Source organism: Pinus tabuliformis, chromosome X, assembly GCF_031772625.1.
Source record: "Pinus tabuliformis cultivar Carrire ecotype Pingquan chromosome X, CPIR1, whole genome shotgun sequence".
Classification (NCBI taxonomy): Eukaryota; Viridiplantae; Streptophyta; class Pinopsida; order Pinales; family Pinaceae; genus Pinus; species Pinus tabuliformis.
Window position 1 is genome coordinate 1,066,075,418 of NC_142308.1, and position 15,565 is coordinate 1,066,090,982.

Here is a 15,565-nt window from a genome sequence, read left to right on the forward strand (position 1 = left end):
TTAAAATCAACATGCAAATCACTAACATTCTAAAAACTAATGTACATAAAAAAATTCAAAGTGTCAGAAACCATGCTAAAAAATATATATATGTATTTTGCATCATAGATTTCCAAAATCGATTGATTTTTTGGCTACCTCAACGAAACGGGTAATCGTATCAATTCTCGTTTCAAAGTTTACATTGTTTTTTTATTCCAAAGTAACAATTACACTTCTAATGTTCCATGTAAGTATCCACTTGGGGTATCCATGAGTATCCAAAGATGTGATTGCATGGATACAAGGAAATAACTCTCTACCTCTCAATGATAATTATGTCCTCCTACAAGTACTTCAACTAGCAAAGGGGTGTGAAGACAAGAACCTCAAAGCAAAAAGAACTACACAATACAAAAATAAAAAGTATCCAAAGATGCAATTGCATGGATACAAGGAATACAAAAATACACTTCATCCCCCTCTACCTTTATAGAATAGATCTAGGGGAATAACAAAAATATCCATAGAGAATAAGATTATAGTGGGAAAAATAAAGATGATAAGAAAAAAAATTAGCCAGCAACAAATCTAAAATTTGAACATGCGTCGACATGTAAAAAAACTTAGAGGAAACAAAAGAACCTAGCTTGATTGATTATGCACTTGATAAAATGGTATTTACTTCTTTAGTAAAAAGGAAGAAAATCTCAGCCTCTTTTCTATTGTCCTTTGGAATAAATCCTCTATGTATGGCATTGGGGTTTTGTGCTACACTCTATGCTTACTCTCCAACATTAAAATAAGAGTTCCAAAATTTGTTTCTAAATATGACAGATTTGTTTGAGCTTGGACCAAACCTAGTCAAATCTTATCAAGTTCGACCAAGATGTGATGAGCTTAATTATGTTTTCCTAAGCTAGTCAACAAGCTTGACCCAGGATTTTGAAAAGGAAGTTTGATAGAGATGACTTCTCTGACATATTTTGACAAATTTTCCCTTTTTGTATGTCTCGAAGAGAGAATCTGAACTAGTCTCCTCTTACCACAATGTGGCTAGATAAATGAGACAAATCAGAACCAATAGTATCCACTAAGAGATTGCGAGTGAGGGGAATTTATTCTGCCAAAAGATGCTCAGAACTTGCATCTGACTCCAACCATTGTTTTTTTTGTTGTTGCATCCATAAGTACAAACACAATTTTTCCATCAAAGATGCTTGAACACTGATATGGGTAATTTCAGCACCTCACTTCATACATATCAAAATACTTCATACTTCATACCTTTGGTCCACAACCAGCCAACAATTCATACAAATAAGTGTTTAAAATTGTTTATGTGCACATTTGGTTTTGTTGTACTTACATGTGGACTGGTATTCTAGTGATTTGATTGTGCTCATACTGTGTGTTAAATTTAAGTTATGCATATGATATTAATACATTGCTATTGTTGGTACTGTTACATGGCTATGCATTTGTTGGATTATGTTGTGGTTTATTATTTGTGCATTAGGGTTAATTATGCCTAGGTTATTTACCATCCTGTGCAATTGTGATTAAATTATGCCTATGTTTCCAATGAAATTGTGAAATGTGGAGCTTGGGTGAGTGATGTCATCTAGCGGGAGCATTGAGTGACATTACAAGTGGTATCAAACCCAAATTGCAACACTGAGCCTGCATGGGCCAGAGACAAAGCACATAGACATAGCACAGGGGAAAAATTTTGGAATGGTTTCCATTTTCTTGACCATTATCAAACAGGGAACATGGAGTTTTTGGGTCAATTGCACTGTTCATTCACAAACAGGGGACAATAGTTTGACCCAATCTATTTTAAATTAGCAATATTTGGTTTTGCAGGGTATTTTCAACATTTGACAGAGGTAGGGTTTCCAAAAATTACAGGTATGGGTCTCTGTTTTGACAAGAGGTATTCATAATTTTGGGGAATTTATGACAATACAAGAGGTGTTCAGAATGGCCATGTTACAAAGGCCTAGAAACTATCAATGAAATGCATGTGTATGGCATCAGGATAAATGATTCCATGTTGGCTAGTGTGATCTATACCTATGCAACCCTTTCAAATCTATAAATGGGAAACCCTTCTCATGATGATATTGAGAGAATCGAGAGCCCAAGTGGGATTACATGGACTAAAGACAAACAATATGGGTGAAATGTTTAACAAGTTTACAAACTATTTCACAAAATATGCCCAAGCAATGTTTTCTTATGGAATCTAATGATTAAAGAGTATGCGAGGAAATTGTTAGGTGAGGAAGTCCTTGGCCATTTGTTGGGATAAGGTCTCTAGGATCAGTTTTGGGACTAGTTAATTGAAACTTTGTATAAGTTTTGTAAAAGATGTAAAGTCTCCGTGAAATGTGTATGCAAAGCACACAGGTAGAAATGAGTCAAAGGGGTCTCAGCCCCTTGTTTTGAGATTCTCCCATGGTCCACGAACCATGGTTTTATATGGAAGGAAGCTATAAATAGTTGATTCATAGCGAGTCTTAGAGATAACTTGGAATGAAGAATTGTGAACTTTGAATGAGTTTTGTTGTTTTGGACAAGTGTTAAGGCAGGAAGGCTCTACTTCTTGTACTTAGGTGAGAAGGGGAATGCTCTTGCAGCAGAGTGCATAGGAGGCCTTGGTAAGTTCACAGCTAAGTGTGTTAACACCTGCAGCTGAGTGCACAGGAGGACTTGGTAAGTCTATAGCTGAGTACATGGACCCCAGTAGCTGAGTGCATATTGTGGAGAAGTCTGTAACCTGAATGCTGGAATTGAATAAAGACTGATTTTAAAGAATTATCGTACATTATTGTCAATTCTTCTTATGTTATATTTTGTCGCTAAATAATATGTTTTAATGAAATAATGTATGAATGTTGCACAAAATTTTTGAATCTATCTTATTTATGCAAGTTTTAAGTAATTATCTGTGTTCGTGAAGTTAAGGGTTGATTCTGATATGGTTTCTAATGAATTGGATAGATCTACGTGAAATCATATCTAGGGTTATTCATTGAAGCGTGAAAGTAGGTAATTTTCCTGTTTATGGTCTGCAAAGACTGATCGTAGAACTTCGCAAAGGTCTAGAAGCAATTTTAACAGAGTTACAACAATGGGCCCTAGAAGGATATTGATCTATGGGAAGGCAGATCTGAACTATTAGAGCTTAAGAACCACTTATCACATGTATTTGGATGCAGAAACCTGGTTCTAGCATCCCCTAATACTGCTTTAGGTGAGACTGCAGCCTGTGCTATGCAGGTTGTTGCCGAAAGGGCCAGTAATTAGGGTTCTTTTGGTTGGCGTGAACAACTCTAAACTTGGGTCAGACCCCCTTAATCCAACAAATGGTTCTGTTGCGGGGATCGATATCTATCTGAGAGATGTGTGATAGATGGGTTCCTACGAAGAAATAACTTGATAAGTGGATAGATCGAAAATCGCACGAATTCACGGCTAAAGAGAATGTGAGCCCTAAATTATCCAAGGAATAGTGGTTGCACAAATTTTCGTACACAGACGAGACTAACACGTTCTTATGTTTCTTCCTTGAAGAACTATACGAGTGGTTATCTAAATTGGCTGATAGTCAAGGGACGTGGAGGCTTGACAGTCCTATAGTGTGGACTCCTGAGCTAGTGTGATGTCTGGAGGCATCAGAAAGCAATATCGCGGGGGCTGTGGATCACTGGATTGATCGTGCATTGGGAAGTTTTTTGACTTACTTTTCGATCACTAGGAATATCAGCTATAGCCACTACAACAAAACCAGCGATTAGCGTCCCTTTTTACTTCTTTTTTTGCATCTAGAGCCCATTTTTGGTGCTATTTTCATCCATTTATCAAATATGGTGCAAAACTTGACACAAAATTTGCATCAAGTTTTGCACCAAATCTTACACCAAGTTTAGCACCAGGTATTGCAATAGGTTTTGCACCACATTTTGCACCAAATTTTATGCCAAGTTTTGTGTCATCCTTTACACCAGGTTTTGTTCCAGGTTTTGCATCAAGTTTGGCACCTAATTTTGTTTGACATACTTTTGCATCCTCATTTGCATCCACTTTTTGCACCTACACTTGCATCAACTTTTGCATCGACTTTTGCATCCTTTTTTGCACCTACACTTGCATCAACTTTTGCATCGACTTTTGCATCCTTTTTTGCATCCTTTTTTAAATCATTTTTTGCATCCATTTTTTCATCCATTTGTGCATCTCTTTTGCGCCAAGTTTTACATCGTGTTTTGTGTCTAGTTTTGCATCTACTTTTGTTGCATCCACTTTTCCCTCTTGTTTGGAATCCATATTTACATCCTCTTTTGCATCTATTATTGTACCCACTATTGCATCTAATATTTTTGTGCCACAATTAGCGCCTAGTTTGGCACCTCCTTTTTCACCCACTTTTGATTATAATTTTTCATCCACGTTTGCATCCTCATTTGCGTCTAGGTTTTCATCAACTACTACATCTATTTTTGCATCCCTTTTTGTATCCAATTTTGGACCGGGATTTGCATCGGGTTTTGTGTCTCGTTTTGCATCTACTTTTGCATCGACTTCTATTGCATCCACTTTTGCACACAATTTTGCATCCACTGTTGCACCCATTTTAAATTTCACTTTTTGCATCCCTTTTTACATCTTCATTTGCATCATACTTTGATTCTCTTTTTGCATCTATCATTACATCCACTTTTGTTATGCCACAATTTGCACCATGTTTTGCACTCACTGTTGTATCCACGTTTGCTTCCAATTTTGCATCCATGTTCACATCCTCTTTTGCATCAATTATTGCATCTATTTTTGCATCCACTTTTATGTCAGGTTTATGCATTGGGTTTTGCATCTCATTTTGTATCTACTTTTTCATCTACTTACAATATATCCATTTTTTGCATCCAATTTTGTTTTGCTTGTTGCATCAATGTTTTCTTCCACTTTTACATCCATTTTTGCATCTTATTTTGCATATTTTTTGTCTATTGTTACATCCACTTTTGTTGCACCATATCTTGCGCCTACCATTGCAACCACATTTGCTTCCACGTTTGCATCCCCTATTGCATCCACTTTTGTTTCATCCATTTTTGCATATACTTTTGTTTCCGTTGTTGCATCCACATTTGTTTCACCACAATTTGTGCCAAGTTTTACACCTACCATTGGACCCATGTTTGCTTCCACTTTTGCCTTCATGTTTGCATCCAAGTTTGCATTGACAACTGCATCTACTTTTGCATCCACTTTTGTGTCAGGTTTTTCATGTTGTTGTGCATCTACTTATGTTGTATCCACTTTTCATCCAATTTTACTTCTATTGTTGCCCCAATTTCTATGTTTTTTGAACCAAGTGATAAGGCATCCATCCATTGGGCAAGGAGCAGTGATTTGAGGCAACTACAATCAACTTATATAGTGTTTGTACAATAGCTTTGAATATGGAGAAGGTTCATGCCAATGGCAATATGTGCTACATTATTTTGCTTCATTTATGCCAAGTTGGTAGAAATTGTTGATAGTGTTGTGTTATTTGCTTGAATGATTCCTTCTTATCCATGAAGGACTTTCATACTTCCTTCACCTCAAGTTTACCCATATCGAGCCAGCCATAGAAAGTGAAGCTAGGACTCCTTTCCAGTCATGATAAAAGAGCGATGAGAGAGATACAAAGGCAAATAAATGTTAGGGAACCATTTGCGTGGATAACAAACAAGAACAAGGAATTTAGAGGAAACTTAATTAAACATATATCAAGAATTTGCATAAGAGCCAGATTGAATAACTACTTCGTAAAGTGAACCCAAAGGTTGGCCTAAGACCTCGATACTCATGGGAAGATGAAGCTTTTTTTCCTCTAAGAGATGCATACCTTAAAAAAGACTACATCGAAACCTTGAGAAATGCTTCCACCAGATGAAGCCATGTGAGTTTGAATGAATCCATATCCCAAAATATGTTGTGGGAGCCTAGGGAATTGCTTCGATTACCCACACATAGACCATGTTAAAGCAAGTGAAGGGTGAGGGGAATCAATGTTACACTATTCGATTTTAGAGATGCCCATTAAAAACCTTGGGTTGAGCACCCATTGATGCGTATGAGGGAAGAAAGGCCAAGAATTGTATTTATTACGTGATTGGGTAAGATTTGATGCTCCCATTCAAAATAAATATGCCTTGCTCTAATGTGGAAGCCATATCAGCGCAAAGGCCGACTTCAATATTGAGCTCTTACTTGATATGGAGGAAGATGATTTGATAAAATTTGCTTGCTCTCTAGTGGTTGATTTTGATCTTAATATGATTCCCTTTCAAAATTTTGATCTAAAATGGAAAGGAATATCTAATTTTCTCATTTTTTTTTCCACTGGAAAAATCCGTAATTTTTCATTAAGATTGGAAAAATTACATATTGTAGATGCTTTACGCATATGCGATTTCCACTGTGTGTATAACAATGTTCCATATTTACATAAATATATCGTGCAGAGCACTATGTAGTTCTCCGAGAAATAGTTCTGTCATATAAGACTGTTTACATTTTGCCATAAGGCACAAAAATATGCAATTTTCGATCATCATAGATAAACACTGTCTGCATGACAAAAAACAAAAATCCTTTCAGTAATTAAGATTCTGGTGCATGCTGGTATTCTTGGTCTATGTATGGCCGGTGAAAATATCTGTATTCATTCGGTCCCTTCACCTCTGCGATCTCCCATATGCCTCTGTCCATCAACGCGGCCTCCTTGGATAATTTGTCAGCATGGCCGTTATGTTCCCTGTAAATGTGGGAGCACGAGATGTTGTTAAAAGCTGCCTTGAAAATAAAAACTTCATTTAGGATGATGCTGAGTGTGTGTATGTGACAGTCAGATATGCCATTGAACCAATTTATTACAGTTTTTGAACTTGAAAATATTGATGCTGGTGCAATGGTGGTGTAGAGAAAAATGGAGAAGATGTCGCAAGGTTATGAGCTCAGCAAAATTATTAGTTCCTGTGCTCAGGCCCGATTTTACAGTGTAATAATGATGTTCATTCAAATGTAATATAAAACCTCCCCCACAGCTTTGACGATTTGCAGCCCCATCAAAGAAGGCCCAAGGGATGTTTTTGTCAATGCAAGGGGGCGAATGAGGATGGCACTCTTTTGGGGGCAGAGGGTCTGGGAGTTCCTTATATGCAGCAATGATAGTGGCTTCGATCAATGGCCAGATGATAGGTCTGTTCTCAAATATGGAGCGATTTCGAGCCTTCCAAATCTGCCAGTTTACAAGAATAGGAAGGAGTATACATTTCGATCCCTTATGTTTTTGTGCCCACTTTTCCCAAGCCTCGATCAGGTCCGATCCTTCCCAATTGCCATTGAAAGAGAAGTGATTTGAGAGAGATCACCAAAATTCTAGTGTAGCATTGCATCTCATAAAGAGATTCTCTGTGGATTCTAATGCGTCTTTGCACAACACGCACCAAGTTGGCCCATGTATTGCTTTGTGCATTAGGTATTCTCCTGTAGGTACATTATCTAATTTTCTCATGAATTCAATATTGAGCTCTTACTTGATATGGAGGAAGATGATTTGATAAAATTTGCTTGCTCTCTAATGGTTTATTTTGATCTTAATATGATTTCCTTTCAAAATTTTGATCTAAAATGGAAAAGAAGGTCTAATTTTCTCATGAATTTAGTGACCACCACAATAACATGTTTATATAAATTAATATGCTAAATTTAAATCATACCCACACTAACATGTTGATATAAATTAATATGTTAAATTTAAATTATAGCCAAACTCATTATATATTCTTGATGCTTTATTCTTAAATCAAATAATTTCTAACATCTTTTAATCTAATATATATATATGCTAGATTCCCTTCTCATTATAATTAAATTAGAATCAAAATCCATCTTCAATTTATATACACATTCTAGATTCCCTTCTCATTATAATTAAATTAGAATCATAATCCATCTTCAATTTATATACTCATTTCCGACTATATTTAATTTGTAATATTCGCTTGAAATTTAATAACTTTTATTAAATAAATAAATGTGTAAAGTTTAAAATTATAATTATAATTACGCCATAAGGCGTTTCCCTCTGGGAAGAACTCCCTTATATGCCACCGTGTTCTATTTTCGACCATTGATCTGATGTGTTAGACGATTAAAAGAGATTGTGGCTGATTACGCCATAAGGCGTTTCCCTTTGGGAAGAACTCCCTTATATGCCACCGTGTCCTATTTTCGACCATTGATCTGATGTGTTAGACGATTAAAAGAGATTGTGCCGCTGGATCAAATCATTATAGTTGGAATTTTAATCAGCGCTGGTTGAACTCCCTGTTTATGTCATGCTGGAGAGATTACCCGCTCGAAACCCTTGGCAGACAGTGGTGATGGCTTCGCTGGAGTTTCGATTTCCTTGGCCTTCAATCTGAATCTTTCACAATGGCAATCATCATCTCTGCAACTTTGTCATCATTTAGGACCGTGTACATCTGGATTTGGTCCAAATTTGCTTTCGCTTCCTTTGTATTTTTATCGGAGACGGATCGAGGCAAATTAACCTTCGAAGGACCTCGGCATTACGCGGATCGGCACAGGTTCCAGATTCTTCCGAACATTTAACCTGCAAAACCTGTTACTTTTCAAAGTTACATGCATTACTTGCAGATAATTTGCTGGCCTTTAAATTTTAGCGGTGTGACCTTCCTTTGGCTAGAAAATGTATGTAGCTCGGTGAAATATTTATTTCAAATCTAACCTGAAAATTTACACCTGAGAACTTATTTTCGGTGAAAATTTTATTTAGGCATTTTACCGAAAATTTTCTTTCTTCATTCCAATCTAGTTCAGAAATGCACCAAATGTAGCTGTGTAACCTTCCTTTGGCCAGAAAATGTATGTAGCTCGGTGAAATATTTATTTCCAAGCTAACCTGAAAATTTACACCTGAGAACTTGTTTTCGGTGCAAAATTTATTTAGGCATTTTATGAAAATTTTCTTTCTTCATTCCAGATCTAGTTCAGAAATGCGCCAAATGTAGCTTCATCCTCCTAAGATTTTTGTTTTAGGAATGGCCTCAGCGAATGCCGTAGCCAATACTGGTAAAAATCAGTAGTTTTACCCCGCACGGTTCTGGATCAAATGTCTGAACGTAACGTTATGTCGTGGACAGTGATGATTGTGGCTTATAAAAGGCATGATCGTAACGAGGAGGTTTTTGTAGCAAATACTGGTAAAATCAGTAGTTTTACCCCGCACGGTTCTGGATCAAATGTCTGAACGTAACGTTATGTCGTGGACAGTGATGATTGTGGCTTATAGCAGGCATGACCATAACGAGGAGGTTTTTGATCTGTTTTATCAAATGAAACGGGTAGGTACCAAACCAAATGAGTTTACCTTTGCCAGTATTCTGTCTTCTTGTGCCCACATGGGTGATCTTGAAAAAGGCAAGGAGTTCCATGAAGAAGTGATTAGGGGTGGATTCGAGTCTTATGCTTTTGTGCAAAATGCCCTGGTGGACATGTTTGTAAAATGTGGAGAATTGGCGTTTGCACGTCGTGTGTTTGAAAAAATTCTCGAACCAGATGTGGTATCATGGAATACCATGGTGGCTGGATATGCTCAGAATGGCCAGCTTATGGAAGCCCTGAAAATGTTTGAGAAAATGCCTGAAAGAAATGTCGTCTCGTGGAATGCAATGATTATGGGATGTGCATAGAATGGATATTTTCAGGAAGCCTTGGATCTCTTTTGGCAAATGCCCGAGCCGAATGTGGTGTCTTGGACAGCCATGATTGCATCTTATGCCAGACAAGGGTATGGGCTGGACGCCTTGACATTTTATTGTAAGATGCGGTAGTCTGGTGTTAGGCCAAACAAGATCACATTTGCTAGTCTTCTAGGGGCATGTGTGAGCATGGGTTTGCTTGAACAAGCGAAAGAGATCCATGAAGAAATAATTAGAAGTCGATTTCAATATGATGTCAATGTTGAGAATGCCCTCATAGATATGTATGCAAAATGCGGCGGTATTGACAATGCATTGATTGTGTTTGACAAAATGCCAAAAAGAGATCTGGTCTCATGGAATGTTATGATTGCAGCATATGCTCAGAGTGGATATGTTGAAGAGGCACTGAAAGTCTTTTGGAAAATGCCCATAAGAGATGTGGTATCATGGAATGTAATGATTACAGGATATGCACAGAATGGGTATCATGATGAAGCCTTGAAACTGCTTTGGGAGATACCCGAACAAGATGTCATCTCATGGAATGATGTGATTGCTGGTTATGCACAAGCTGGGCGCACAGAGGATGCCCTGAAGCTGTTTCAACAAATGCTGCTGGCCGCTGTGAACCCAAACGCAGAGACATTTGCTGTTACTCTCCCGGTGTGTTCCGACTTGGCAGCTCTCGAAGAAGGCAAAGAGATCCATGAAGTCATCATTAGAAGTGGATACAGTTGTGATGCCTTTGTGGGAAGGGCTCTTGTAGATATGTATTCTAAGTGTGGGTGTCTAGAGAGTGCACAAAGAGTATTTGACAACATACATTACTGAGACGTTGTCTTGTGGACTCCAATGATTGTAGGGTATGCCATACACGGATATGCTAAGGAAGCCCTTGAGTTGTTTGAAGGAATGCTACAGTTGGGTATGAACCCAAATCATGTCACATTTCTTGGTGTTTTGTCTGCCTGCTGTCATGCAGGGCTGGTGGATGAGGGCCACCAATACTTTGATTTAATGAGTAAGCATTATCACATTACACCTGTGATGGAAAACTACAGCTGCATGATTGACCTCCTTGGCCGTGCTGGGAGGCTTGATGATGCCCAAGAGCTTATCAAGAAAATGCCAGTAGAACCTGGTGTTACTGTGTGGGGTTCATTACTTGGTGCCTGCAGAATCCATAAGAATATAGAATTAGGAGAATATGCAGCAGAACAGCTTTTTGAATTGGATCCTGAAAACCCTTCACCTTATGTTCAACTGTCCAATATCTATGCTATCGTTGGTATGTGGAATGACATTAGAAAGGTGCAAAAAATGATGAAAGCCAGGAGGTTAAAAAAGAATCCGGGATGTAGTTGGCTTGTGGTTGGTAAACAGGTATATGATTTTGCTGTGGGAGACAGTTGACATCTAAAAACTAAAAAGAAACATGGTGATATTTTATGAGCTAATAACTGCAAGAAAACCAATCAATGACAAGAATCCTAAAGGCCAAGAAAGCTTGGTTATGTGGGTAGGGCTCTAGTGCCCTTGCTTGTTTTGTATTTGATAATTTTGGATTCTTTTGGTTTCTTTGTCTTGGTTCAGAATCTTAATCTCATGTAAAAGAACTTGCAGATCCACTTTTGGAAGATGCTTATGACATGAGGAAGATGAAGAGAATGGTCATTTGTGCAGCATGTTGTCTGAGACAGGCAGCTCAGTTTCGACCTCGAATGAACAGAGTAATCACTCTTATTCTCATTAGTTGCATATATATGTTTCAGTTTCCGATGTCAAATTTAGTTGCTTGAGACATTTCCTTTCCTGTGAGGAGTTAGTGCTAGAATAGTTTTTTCCCATAACAAAGAATGGCACATGAAATATCGAGTTGATATCCTTCTGACATAGAGTAAAGGGTGTTTAGACCTAGTGTTTAGGGTTGTAATCTAAACATTTGTTTAGTAGTTCAATTTGTGAAATCATCACCCTTAAACAAGTTAGCCCTAAATGCTGATGGTGGATTATGGCAAAATATTCAAAGCCTCAATTGCCAATAATCTCTTTTTCCATTAATGAAATATAATATTCTTTGAATATTAGCAAAAGAGATTACATCGTATCTCAAACCAAAGCTTCAGTATGCAAATTACCCCTCCCTGAATAGGCAAGAAGAGCTAGCTGCAGTATCATCAAGGTAAGAATGCTTTGTGGAAGTTGGGTCAGATGGTACGCAGAAGAGATGTTGAGATTCATTCTGTCCCTTCAGTGGCTGCAAAAAGTGGATGACAGTTAATTTACCAATCGTTTTAACCATGTAACAAAGGTGCTCAATGTGCATTAGTCATGGGGTGTTTTGTGACAGCTAGAGTGAGGCCTAAAGTCTCAACTCAACTATGCCTTTTCCACCACACACTCACTTGTTGATACATATCATGAAAATACTTGTAACTACTAAGGCATTCAGTTTCTGCAGCAAACCCAATGACGAAAAGTTTCAAAAGAGAACCGTGCAGAACAATATCTTTTTCTTGCACTACAAATTGTGGTGCCTGAGTGCAGGTCAGCCCAGCATGTGATAACTGTACGTGTGTTAATTGGTCTGTGAATTGAAGAATCTAATTTCTATCTATATATATGTGTCCCACAAAGTCCATTCAAACAAATAATATATCACCAAATATGATTCATCCACATAAAAATCACCATCAGCACCAAATGTATGAAAGTTGTATACACATCATGTGAAAAATCTTTTCGTCATTCATTGTACTATTCAAAGACTTTTTATAACAAATGATACTTTGAGCCACAATGAAAGGGAGCTTTTCCATAATTCTTCTATGCTTTTTTGTTTTCTATACACATTTTTCTATACTGAAGAATTACAACTTGATCACGGCTATAGTTGTTTTCTAAAACTGCAAGTCATAGCAATAGTAGCAGCAGTAGTTCACTAGACTAGGTAATAATTATTCCCTAGGTTAAAATACCCAACACTTTTCCTGTAAACTATACTTTTTTTGGCATCTTCTGAAATTTCTATAGTTATCTGTAGACAAATTTCCTGGCTGCCTGCTCAGTTTAAAAATCCCAATTCAGTGGGGATGCAGATCTCAGTCGAAAAAAACAAAATATAAATCAGGCCCCACGGCAGAACCTTGATGTATCCCGGGGCACTGTGTACATTATCTGTATCTTCATATAGGTACAAAGGATTGCATTTGCACCATTTTCAAATCTTTTTATATTTTAGACCCGGTGCCATATGAGAAATGGACCAAGCTGAGTATCATGATGTATATTTTGTATAACTACGACACATTTGGTGTGGGACTGGCTCTCTTTCCCAAGGGTAATAATCAAATTGTAAATCTCTCCTTGCAGAAAGTTTAAAGACCTGGTTGCCCTTGTGTTGGACACAGATAGGGCACTCCTCAGACAATTTAATTACCTGCACCAATAGAATTCACAGAAATGGCAGCCTGAATCAGTTATATATGTTCTTTCAAAAATATATTGATTTAATAATGCAAATGAGTGCTTGGTTTATCTCACCTTTGGCACACATTTGAAACAAAATAAGTGGGTACACGCTAATTGCTTCGGCTCCACAACGTCATCTGCACATAGATTTATGGGTAGAAGTTTCAGATTTTGTTGTCTGTTGTTAGAATACAGATAAATCATTGAAATAATAATGTAAAAAAAATGAATATTCTAAGTACCCAGGCATATAGAACAAGTAAGTTCCTTATCAATAGCAGATGTTGATGATGCTTGTGTTAAAACTTTGGAAATAGTGGGCATGTTCCCCATTGTTTTCTCTGTAGTATATAATACTGTTTTAATACCATTGGATCCATTAAGATTTGAAAATGGACTCTCTCGAAGGTTCATATTTTGTTGTCTGTTGTTAGAATACAGATAAATCATTGAAATAACAATGTAAAAAAAATGAATATTCTAAGTACCCAGGCATATAGAACAAGTAAGTTCCTTATCGATAGCAGATGTTGATGATGCTTGTGTTAAAACTTTGGAAATAGTGGGCATGTTCCCCATTGTTTTCTCTGTAGTATATAATACTGTTTTAATACCATTGGATCCATTAAGATTTGAAAATGGACTCTCTGGAAGGTTATGTCCATAGCTGTTGCAAGGAAAGAAACTCACTGATCATTACCTTTTTATAATAATCACCAAAACAAAACAAAGTAGCTTCTATTCAACTACTTCCAGGAACCCATTATTGATAGCTTGTTTTCTAAGTAAAATCTTTGTCATGTTCTTTATTTTACAGAACTGCAGACTGTGGATGAGGGTCTCTACCTTTCTTGATCATCATTGTCCCGCTTAGGCTCATCTTCGTTATTCTCCAGTACCTCAAGCAGGTACCCAAGATGATCGGTTGAAGGAAACTTGTTGAGATTTGCATAAGAGGATGAATGAAATTACTTAAATGCAAAGTGACAGTCTCTAGAGAACATGTCTTGAATAAGTGGGTATCCTAGGTTTACCTTTTGATGCCTTGGATTCTATTTCAGACTGTGGGAATCCATTAGTGAATCTATTCTCGAGGGGATGAGAAACAATAATAGGTAGTGATGTTGTAGGTACATTTGGGTAAATATCCATTTCTTTCTTTACACCAGCTCTTTCCTTAGGAAAATAAATGTCATTTATAATCAAGCCTTCATAAAACTAGCTGCTATCATATTTCAGGTATCTGGCTCCATAATATTTCATGTATGGCAAGGTTAATGAGAAGATGGACGTGTATTCCTTTGGAGTAGTTCTTCTAGAGCTAATAACTGGAAGAAAACCAATCAATGACAAGAATCCTAAAGGCCAAGAAAGCTTGGTTATGTGGGTAGGGCTCTAGTGTCCTTGCTTGTTTTGTATTTGATAATTTTGGATTCTTTTGGTTTCTTTGTCTTGGTTCAGAATCTTAATCTCTTGTAAATTTCAAAATTTAGGCAAGGCTGCTTGTTTTGTATTTGATAATTTTGGATTCTTTTGGTTTCTTTTTCTTGGTTCAGAATCTTAATCTCTTGTAAATTTCAAAATTTAGGAAAGGCCATTACTGGCAGCTGGCTCTGTAAAAGAACTTGCAGATCCACTTTTGGAAGATGCTTATGACACGAGGAAGATGAAGAGAATGGTCATTGGTGCAGCATGTTGTCTGAGACAGGCAGCTTAGTTTCGACCTCGAATGAATAGAGTAATTACTCTTATTCTCATTAGTTGCATATATATGTTTCAGTTTCTGATCTTATGTCAAATTTAGTTGCTTGAAGACATTTCCTTTCCTATGAGGAGTTAGTGCTAGAATTGTTTTTTCCCATAACGAAGAATGGCACATGAAAAGACTGCTTAAGAGTCCCATATTTTAGTATGCCTTCATGAGCTCTTTATCGTCGTCGGGCGTTTCCCCATGGCTTCGTGTGGATGGCACAGGGCAGGTGTAAGCACATTCAAATCTTCCTATAGTTTTTCCTGATTAAATGTGATTTCATTTTAGCCCCTTTGACTGGTGCTTTTATTGGAAACTTAAAACTGTTTTGGCAGTCAAGTGTCAATGGTTTGAATGGTTGGGAGGTAGGTTTCATACTCATCACCCAGGTTCAAATCCCCAATGAGACATTAATCCTACTGTGACCAGGCCAGAAGGGGAGATGTACCCCAGGGGTTTGAACTTCGAACCCGTGGGTATGTATTTGGGCATTTTGGCCCTTGCTAAGTCACAAGTTACCTGTCCGTGCTGGCTTATAGGCCATTGTTTATTTGGACATTTTGGCCCTTGCCAA

General features: G+C 37.4%; 1 pseudogene; it reads left to right on the plus strand.

The window, feature by feature from the left end:
* The first annotated feature begins 9,956 nt into the window (after positions 1–9,956).
* LOC149143502 (pentatricopeptide repeat-containing protein At2g13600 pseudogene) lies at positions 9,957–14,958 on the plus strand (annotated as a pseudogene).
* Positions 14,959–15,565: the final 607 nt, after the last annotated feature.